The 9,245-nt window shown below is 45.0% G+C and overlaps 1 long non-coding RNA gene across 1 annotated transcript in view; it reads right to left on the reverse strand.

Moving 5' to 3' along the window:
• The window catches only part of LOC102258665, a 44,077-nt gene extending 42,054 nt beyond the window's left edge, over window positions 1–2,023 (reverse strand). The window contains exon 1 of the long non-coding RNA XR_314349.2: window positions 1,378–2,023. This is a non-coding gene — a long non-coding RNA (uncharacterized LOC102258665). The remainder of the gene's footprint in view (window positions 1–1,377) is intronic.
• Between the last annotated feature and the right edge of the window lie 7,222 nt (window positions 2,024–9,245).

Below are 9,245 nucleotides of genomic sequence, written 5' to 3' on the forward strand. Positions count from 1 at the left end.
ACTGGCGCTCACACACACACTCACATACACACACGCACACGCCACAGGCTCCCGCCACTAGCAAAGCCCCCGGCACACACCCTCATCCAGATGTCTACACGCTCAGCTTCACATTCGGACACACCCTCTCACAGACACACTCAGACACACGCACGCACACACCCGCACCCAGCCCAGGGGCGCACACACACAGGCACGCGCGCGCGCGCACGCACACACACACACACACACACACACACACACAAAATAGTCCAATGATATTACCTGAGTGGAGACAAAACTACTAAATTGGATGCAAGTTAATTTGACTTATAGAGTATTCAGTAAATGAAAGTCACATATATGTATTCATAGGTCTGTCACTTACATATAGTTTTCAACCTGTCAATATTATACAAGGATTCTCAATGTCATTGGCATTATTATGTCATTCTTCTATGTTTCAGGAGGTGGTTCAGAAAAGGGATATCATTTTCCAAGGTCATAAAATCCCACTGCTTTTAAAAACTTAATCAGTCTAGCAGATAGCATCATGATGTAGAATCATATTCCTGTAAGCCTTAACAATGCAAAGTGTGAGGTGTTTCGGTGACCTTTCATCTACACCTGTAACTTCAAGGATACTTACTAGGAAGCAAACAGCATGGCTAGCCTGTTTCTGACCTTGAGCTACTTACTCATTCTCCACTGCTCTATTTGAATTCAACATTGGCATTCATCTTAACCTTAGAGTAGGAACAGTAACATTGCATGCATATAAAAATGCTTAATTTCAGAATTTAATTAACTGATAAACTTTCATTGTTCTTTTAGGTGTTTTTTTATCTCTGATTTTAAAATTAAGTGCTTGTTATAGAATTTTTACTAAACTTGCTTCAAATCAACCCTCTAAGAGAGTTTATCATAATGGTATCTGTTTTTTCTTCGTTTATAGCAAATTTCTGTTTATCCATTCAAAAATATGCATTCACTACATTCTATGTTATGACATGCTAGACACTGGTGGGGACGTAGAGGTATAAAAACTATTGATAATTTTATAATCTTATTAGGAAAACAAGTCAATGCCAAAATGGCAGAGTTCAGAGAAGGTGAGATTATTGTGGCCTTCCAGGGTCAGGGAAGGTTACATGGCAATGGGGAAAAATATTCCCTGGATTGGGGAAGTGATTGCCAGAGGCAGGGGTTGGGGTGGAAAAAAAGGGTCAAGGTGGTCGAAGCTACAAACTTTCAGTTATAAAATAAATAATATGGGGATGTAATGTACAGCATGGTGACTACGCCCACCAGCCTCCCCGCCGCCCTCCCATTGTTCCCGTGGCAGGAGCTCGCAGAAAACCACGCCACGCGTTCCAGCCCCCTCTCAGGTGGCAATACCTCTGGACTCTCTGGGGGCTCTCGAGGCGCTGGTCCGTGGCTCCTGGACCCCGACGCCCGCCCTCCACAGGCGCTGGCACGCCCGAAGCGAAGAGCTTTTCTAAATAACCACCACAGCCCTTACCAGCGCTCCTTCGGGGAGGGAGGAACTACCTAAGTCCAGCAAGCTCAAGAGAGCAGCAGGGAGGGGGGGGCACCCATTAGGGGCCCCCATTCTGTAGATGAAGAAACGGAGAGAATTCCTGCTCCAGAGCTCCTGGGAAGTCCAGGGCCCTCCAGAAATGTGGGGAATAAGGAGCCTGGCCTCCTTTGTTGGACAACAAATAAAGCACAGAGAGGAGGGGGGAGCGGTGTCATGCACTTTCCTGGGTTTTACTGGAAGTCAGGAGGTAAGCACAGGCTTACTAAGCTCCGAAACTCTCACTGCTTTGTCTCACTCAGTCCGCACCGGGGTCCTATGTGAGCTGTGATGATCCCCACTTTCCAGTGAGAAGCTTGTCCCGGGCCTCCACCAGCCAGCGCAGAGCCCATATCAAGTCCAACCATGGCCGGCGCTGACTGCGCTCCTCCCTCCGGTATGGGGACTAAGTGCCAAGTGAGCAGCCGGGAATCAAGGAGGGGCTTCTGCAAACTACGAGAGGGCAGAACTGAGGGAATTGAAGCCCCAAAGCAGCACTGAGCGAGGCTTGGTGGGGGTTAGGGGATATAATTAATATCAAAACTAATGTATTTGGAGCACTTACTATATTTCAGGCACTGTTGTAAGAGCTTTACTTGCACTGACTTATTTAATCCCACGATAACTCTGTGGGGAAGAGGTTATTCTTATCCCCACTTCATACATCAGGAAACTCAAACATGAAGACGTTACATAGCTTGTCAAGTGGCAAAGCCAAGATCCAAACCCAGGAAGCTGATGCCCAAGCCTGCACATTTAACTACTGCAGGCCAGACAGAAGCAGCCCTGAATTCGAGGCAAACATTTGAATGACTAGAACACCCACCACAGCAGGAGTCTACTTGTTGTCTTCTGTCTCCCTGTGTGTAATCCCGCCCAGCACACGGGGCCTGGTATGCAGCCTAGGGTTAAACTACGGCATGACGGCCACATGAGGCTGGAGTGACATGTGCAGCCCTCCCTGCTCTGCTGGGCACTTTTATCAGTGGTTTTAGAGGAAGGCATGAAACACTCATCAAATCTACAGCTGTCATGAAGTTGGGATGGACAGCAAACCCTCCGGAAACCAAAATTCATTTCCAAACGGGCCTCCACCAGCCAGCGCAGAGCCCATATCAAGTCCAACCATGGCCGGCGCTGACTGCGCTCCTCCCTCCGGTATGGGGACTAAGTGCCAAGTGAGCAGCCGGGAACATAAATCAAGGAGGGGCTTCTGCAAACTCAGAGGGCAGAACTGAGGGAGCTGAAGCCCCAAAGCAGCACTGAGCAAGGCTTGGTGGGGGTTAGGGGATATAATTAATATCAAAACTAATGTATTTGGAGCGCTTACTATATTTCAGGCACTGTTGTAAGAGCTTTACTTGCACTGACTTATTTAATCCCACGATAACTCTGTGGGGAAGAGGTTATTCTTATCCCCACTTCATACATCAGGAAACTCAAACATGAAGACGTTACATAGCTTGTCAAGTGGCAAAGCCAAGATCCAAACCCAGGAAGCTGATGCCCAAGCCTGCACATTTAACTACTGCAGGCCAGACAGAAGCAGCCCTGAATTCGAGGCAAACATTTGAATGACTAGAACACCCACCACAGCAGGAGTCTACTTGTTGTCTTCTGTCTCCCTGTGTGTAATCCCGCCCAGCACACGGGGCCTGGTATGCAGCCTAGGGTTAAACTACGGCATGACGGCCACATGAGGCTGGAGTGACATGTGCAGCCCTCCCTGCTCTGCTGGGCACTTTTATCAGTGGTTTTAGAGGAAGGCATGAAACACTCATCAAATCTACAGCTGTCATGAAGTTGGGATGGACAGCAAACCCTCCGGAAACCAAAATTCATTTCCAAAAGATCTCAGCAGCCTTGGGGTTGAGCTGGAACTAACAAGATAAAGTGCTACACCGAATAAATGTAAACTCCCACCCTTTGGTCCAAGCCACAGCAGTCCAGGAGAACTTTCTGTGATGCTGCAAAGTGTCCTGAATCTGCATTAGCAGATCTAGTAGCCACAAGCCACCTGTGGCTGTTGAGCACTTGGAATGTGGCTAGTATAACTGAGAAGCTAAAATTATAATCTATTTCATTTTAAGGATTTTAAATGTAAATTGCTACATGGGTCTCGTACCTGCCATATTGGACAACGCAGTTCTAAATGATCAAGTGGCCAAAATAAATGAAAGAATCTAGATTAAGAGTAGTTTCAGGGAAAATAACAAAGGTTTGAGTTAACCTCAAGCTCAACAATGCAATGTGGCTTGGAAAAAAAAAAAAAAGAAGAAGCAAGGGAGGGAGGGAAAGAGGAAAGGAAAAAAAGGAAGGAAGAGGAAAAAAGTGAACATGATATTCTGTGTCAACAGAAAACAGGGGTTAGACCTCTACAGTTAGCCTCACTAGAGCCTCTGTGCTGCCCTGGGCTGATACAGCTGGACCACAGGCTTCAGCTCTGGGCTCCACATTCCGAGGGGCACACTGTCGCACTGGAGAGAGCCTAGAGTCCAGAATGCTGAGGACCCGGATGCCATGTTGTGGTGAATGATGTAAACGGCTTGAAGAAGGGAAAGCTCAAGGAGTTTACATTTATTCGGTGTAGCACTTTATCTTGTTAGTTCCAGCTCAACCCCAAGGCTGCTGAGATCTTTTGGAAATGAATTTTGGTTTCCGGAGGGTTTGCTGTCCATCCCAACTTCATGACAGCTGTAGATTTGATGAGTGTTTCATGCCTTCCTCTAAAACCACTGATAAAAGTGCCCAGCAGAGCAGGGAGGGCTGCACATGTCACTCCAGCCTCATGTGGCCGTCATGCCGTAGTTTAACCCTAGGCTGCATACCAGGCCCCGTGTGCTGGGCGGGATTACACACAGGGAGACAGAAGACAACAAGTAGACTCCTGCTGTGGTGGGTGTTCTAGTCATTCAAATGTTTGCCTCGAATTCAGGGCTGCTTCTGTCTGGCCTGCAGTAGTTAAATGTGCAGGCTTGGGCATCAGCTTCCTGGGTTTGGATCTTGGCTTTGCCACTTGACAAGCTATGTAACGTCTTCATGTTTGAGTTTCCTGATGTATGAAGTGGGGATAAGAATAACCTCTTCCCCACAGAGTTATCGTGGGATTAAATAAGTCAGTGCAAGTAAAGCTCTTACAACAGTGCCTGAAATATAGTAAGCGCTCCAAATACATTAGTTTTGATATTAATTATATCCCCTAACCCCCACCAAGCCTTGCTCAGTGCTGCTTTGGGGCTTCAGCTCCCTCAGTTCTGCCCTCTGAGTTTGCAGAAGCCCCTCCTTGATTTATGTTCCCGGCTGCTCACTTGGCACTTAGTCCCCATACCGGAGGGAGGAGCGCAGTCAGCGCCGGCCATGGTTGGACTTGATATGGGCTCTGCGCTGGCTGGTGGAGGCCCGGGACAAGCTTCTCACTGGAAAGTGGGGATCATCACAGCTCACATAGGACCCCGGTGCGGACTGAGTGAGACAAAGCAGTGAGAGTTTCGGAGCTTAGTAAGCCTGTGCTTACCTCCTGACTTCCAGTAAAACCCAGGAAAGTGCATGACACCGCTCCCCCCTCCTCTCTGTGCTTTATTTGTTGTCCAACAAAGGAGGCCAGGCTCAATAGCTTCAAAGTAATAATATCATTGGTCTCATTACTATTATTATTATCACCAAGGCCACCTCCTTTAGACTTGGTGACTAGATTGGCAGGAGGGGACAAGAAGAGTCAATGGACTGCATCTGTAGGGGTGGGGATAGGGGCCAAGGACCTCTGATTTTTTGGGAGGGTCAGCTAGCCTTTCCACCCCTCCTCCAAGTTCTGTGAGGACAAAGTGTTCTGTGTGCTGTCACCTCGTGAACTGCTTCCTCATTCCTCTGAACCACACCCCATACTTGACTAAAGGAAGCAACCAGTTCTAGGAAAGTTAGACTCTTTCTTCCCTCCTTTTAATGTTCACAAATGACAACTGGTGTTGCCCTTTCCTTAAATAATAAGTACCATCATCTCATATGAAAATAGCCAATATTATTGAGCACTATATGCTAAGCACTTTACTTACATACTTTTCTCACCCCGGGAAGTAGCTATAATTATAATCCCGTTTTCTAGACTAGGACACTGGCTCATGGAGATGCACAATTTTCCCACAGGCACAAAGCTTATGAGGGGGCTTCCAATAGAAATCTATGTGCTTTCAAAGCTGCATTCCCCAAGGCTTCCAGCATTTTATTAGGTATTTTTGCAATAACTTAGGGAGGAGAGCAAGACTGGTGTGGTATCCAATTTATAGCTGGGAAACTAAAGCTCGGAAAGGATAAAGCAAATCACCTGGACACATTAGTAAAGTCTTCCGATGTGCAGTCCAACACTGTTTCCGCTTCTCTGCTGCTCTCCTGAGCCCCAGCGGTGCTTTCCTCCTTCCCCTGCACCGGCCAGGGCCTCCCCAGTCCCAGTCTAACGCCCGGCCCCCTTAAGAGAAGGACTTTTACTTGTCCTTTTCTTAGGACAGAATAAAGAAAGGACTTCTGAAAGACAAAAGTTAATTCCTACCTCCTCCCCCATCGCTACGAGCACATACACTCCAGTCCACCGCCTTGAGGTGATGGGGCTAAAGGCTCACAGAGTGAGTCACAGGGAGCTGACCTACCAGGCTCGGGAGCACAGGTGCTAAGCTTAGTTTAGAGGAGTGGAAAAGTAGGCCAAGTGTCCTCATCCCCAGGCACACAGCCCAATTGCACCTCGTGGCCCCCTACTCATCTCATCCCAAAATTCTGCAAACATTTAGGGAACACTGTGTAAGGCCTTGGGGGCAGAGGGGACATATGGCATATAAGAGTGCATCCTCACCCTTCAGAGGGAATAAGACAGTGAGTACAAAGTGATATATACTTACAAAGAGTGACGGAAGCACATGGTGATTAATTTCAAGGAGAGACACTCCCAAAGGAGTGGAGTCTTACAGAGTAAGTTGAGCATGAAGAGGCAGTAGAGGGGCACTCTAGGCTACAGGAATGTACTTGCCCTAAAGCTTAAATATATTTGGACTCTATTTAGCAGGCAAAAGGGAGCCATAGAGTGCACTATGACTCCGGAGAAAGACTGAGTTTGAATCCTGGCTCTGTTCCCTCTCAGCTGTTTGACCTTGGGCAAGTTACTTAACCCCTATGGTAGAGATGTTATTATTCCCCATTATTTGCTCTCCCCCCTCCCAGTAAGAGTATACCTTTTAGCCCGTTGCCATGTGACCTGCATACCCTCCAGAGGAAGGAGTTCACTTCCCCAGCCCAGTGTCAGACTTAACCACATGACTTACATAGGCCAATGAAATTTGGACCAGAGAGATATATACAGGGTGTCCCCACAAAAAATGTATACACACTTTTAACCCATTATTCATTCTAATGTGTTAAATCGGAAAAGAAAGAAACGTCAATTGAGCTATCAGCTGTTAAAAGGTGCATACATTTTGGGGGACACCCTGTATATACCAGGTCTAAGCAGATACTTGTAGTACCATTGTATGTTTCAGTCTAAAATCATATTCTTTTATCTCGGTTAGTGGAATGGCAGGTCCTGGACAGGAGCTATGCCTTCAGCCTGGATCCTGGAGTGAAAAGACACAGAGAACAGAGCAGCAGCCAATCCACCACTGCCCCACAGTGATTGGCGTGTATTATGAGGGAGAAAACTTTGTTGTTGTAAGCCACCTAGAGTTGGGGGCTGTTTGTTATCATAGCATAATTTAGCATAACTTACTGATTTTAGTAGCACCTACCTCATAGAACTGTTGTAAGGATTAAAGATGACTATCTCATGAAAAATGTATAAGCATTTCATCAGGGATTTGCATTATAAAATGATCATTCTGCCCACACATACATGAAAATTTGACAGCTGACAGAAATGACATTTTCAAAAGAGTAACAAAGGATGGTGTAGTGGGTGAAATAGTGTCCTCCCAAAAATTCATGTCCACCTAGAACCTCCGTGTATGACCTTATTTGGACATAGGTCTTTGCAGATATAATTAGGCAAGGATCTCAAGAATAACTCATCCTGGATTTAGAGTGGGCCCTACATCCAATGACTGGTGTCCTTAGAAGAAAAAGAGAAGGCACACAGAGACACAGAGAAGAAGGTGATGTAAAGATGGAGGCGGAGACTACAGTGATGTGTCTACAAGCCAAGGAACTCCAAGGATTGCTGGCAACCACCAGAAGCTTAGAAATAGGCGGGGGATGTTTTCTTCTCCAGAGTCTCCAGAAGGAACCGATTCTTCCAGCACCTTAATTGTGGGCTTCTGGCCTTCTGAACTGTGAGAGAATAAATTTCTATTGTTTTAAGCCACCCGTTTCATGGTAATTTGTTATGACAGCCCTAGGAAACTAATACAGATGAAATACTTTAAAAATGATACTGAACAACGGGTTATTCATTTGGAAAAAAAATAAAATTAGATTCCTACCTCATAGCACACACAAAAATAACTTTCAGTTGGGTTAAAGACCTAAATTCAAAAAGCTAAACTTTAAAATCTTTAGAAATAACTTTAAAAGATCATCTTTAAGACCTCAGGGCAGGAAAGAAAAATTACAGGACACAAAAATCACAAGCTTCATTAGTCTGGGTTCTCCAGAAAAAAACAGAACCAATAGGACATCTATATAAATAAGTAGCATTATTATAAGGAATTGGCTTATGTGGTTATGGAGGCTGAGAAGTACTAAGATGTGCAAGTTGTAGACTCAGGAGAGCTGACGGTGTAAATTTAGTTCAAGTCTGAGTCCAAAGACAGGAGAAGACCTATGTCCCAGCTGGAAGTCAGGCAGAGAGCAAATTCTCTCTTACTGCACGTTTTTGTTCCATTCAGGCTTTCAAAGGATTAAATGAGGCCTTCTCACATTGGGGTGGGCAATCTACTTTACTTAGTTTACAAATTCAAATGTTAATTGCATCCAGGAACATTCTCACAGGCACACCTAGAATAACGTTTAACCAAATATCTGATCATTCCGTGACCCAGTCAGACTGATGCATAATTATTGAGGCAACTTGTAAATAGATATAAAATTGGTCACTATGTGTTTTTTTAATTCCTGTATTTTGAGCTCTGACAATAAAACAAAGCTTTTTAAATTCTAGGGAAAAAATCAATATATAAAATTAACCATCACACAAATTAAAAAGTGAAAAGGAAGAGTCAATTTTTATATTAAATGCAGATCTTCTGTGCATCAGGACATCATAAAGAAAGAGGAAAGAGAAGCCCCTCAAGGAGGAAAGGGGAGATTTTTGCAAAGCTTTCGGCTAACAAAGTATGAGAATCTAAAATATATAAAGAATTCATGGGGGTCAATCAGGGAAAATTACATTTAGGGCCCACCCTCATAATCCAGGATAATCTCTCCTCAAGATCCTTAATCATATCTGCAAAACCTTTGCCATATAAATTGACAGATTCCAGAGATCAGGACCTGTTATCTTGGATGGGGAACATTATAGATTGGATAAAATACTGGCAGTTACCTGTACTCATATTCTTGGTGGCATTACAATAGTCAAGAGGTGAAAACAACCCAAGTGTACATTAATAGGTAAATGGATAAACAACATGTAGTATATCCACACAACGAAATATTATTCAGCCATAGGAAGGAATGAAATTCTGATACATGCTACAACATGATGAACCTTGAAAAC

This window comes from Myotis brandtii, unplaced genomic scaffold (assembly GCF_000412655.1).
Source record: "Myotis brandtii unplaced genomic scaffold, ASM41265v1 scaffold61, whole genome shotgun sequence".
In the NCBI taxonomy this organism is placed as follows: Eukaryota; Metazoa; Chordata; class Mammalia; order Chiroptera; family Vespertilionidae; genus Myotis; species Myotis brandtii.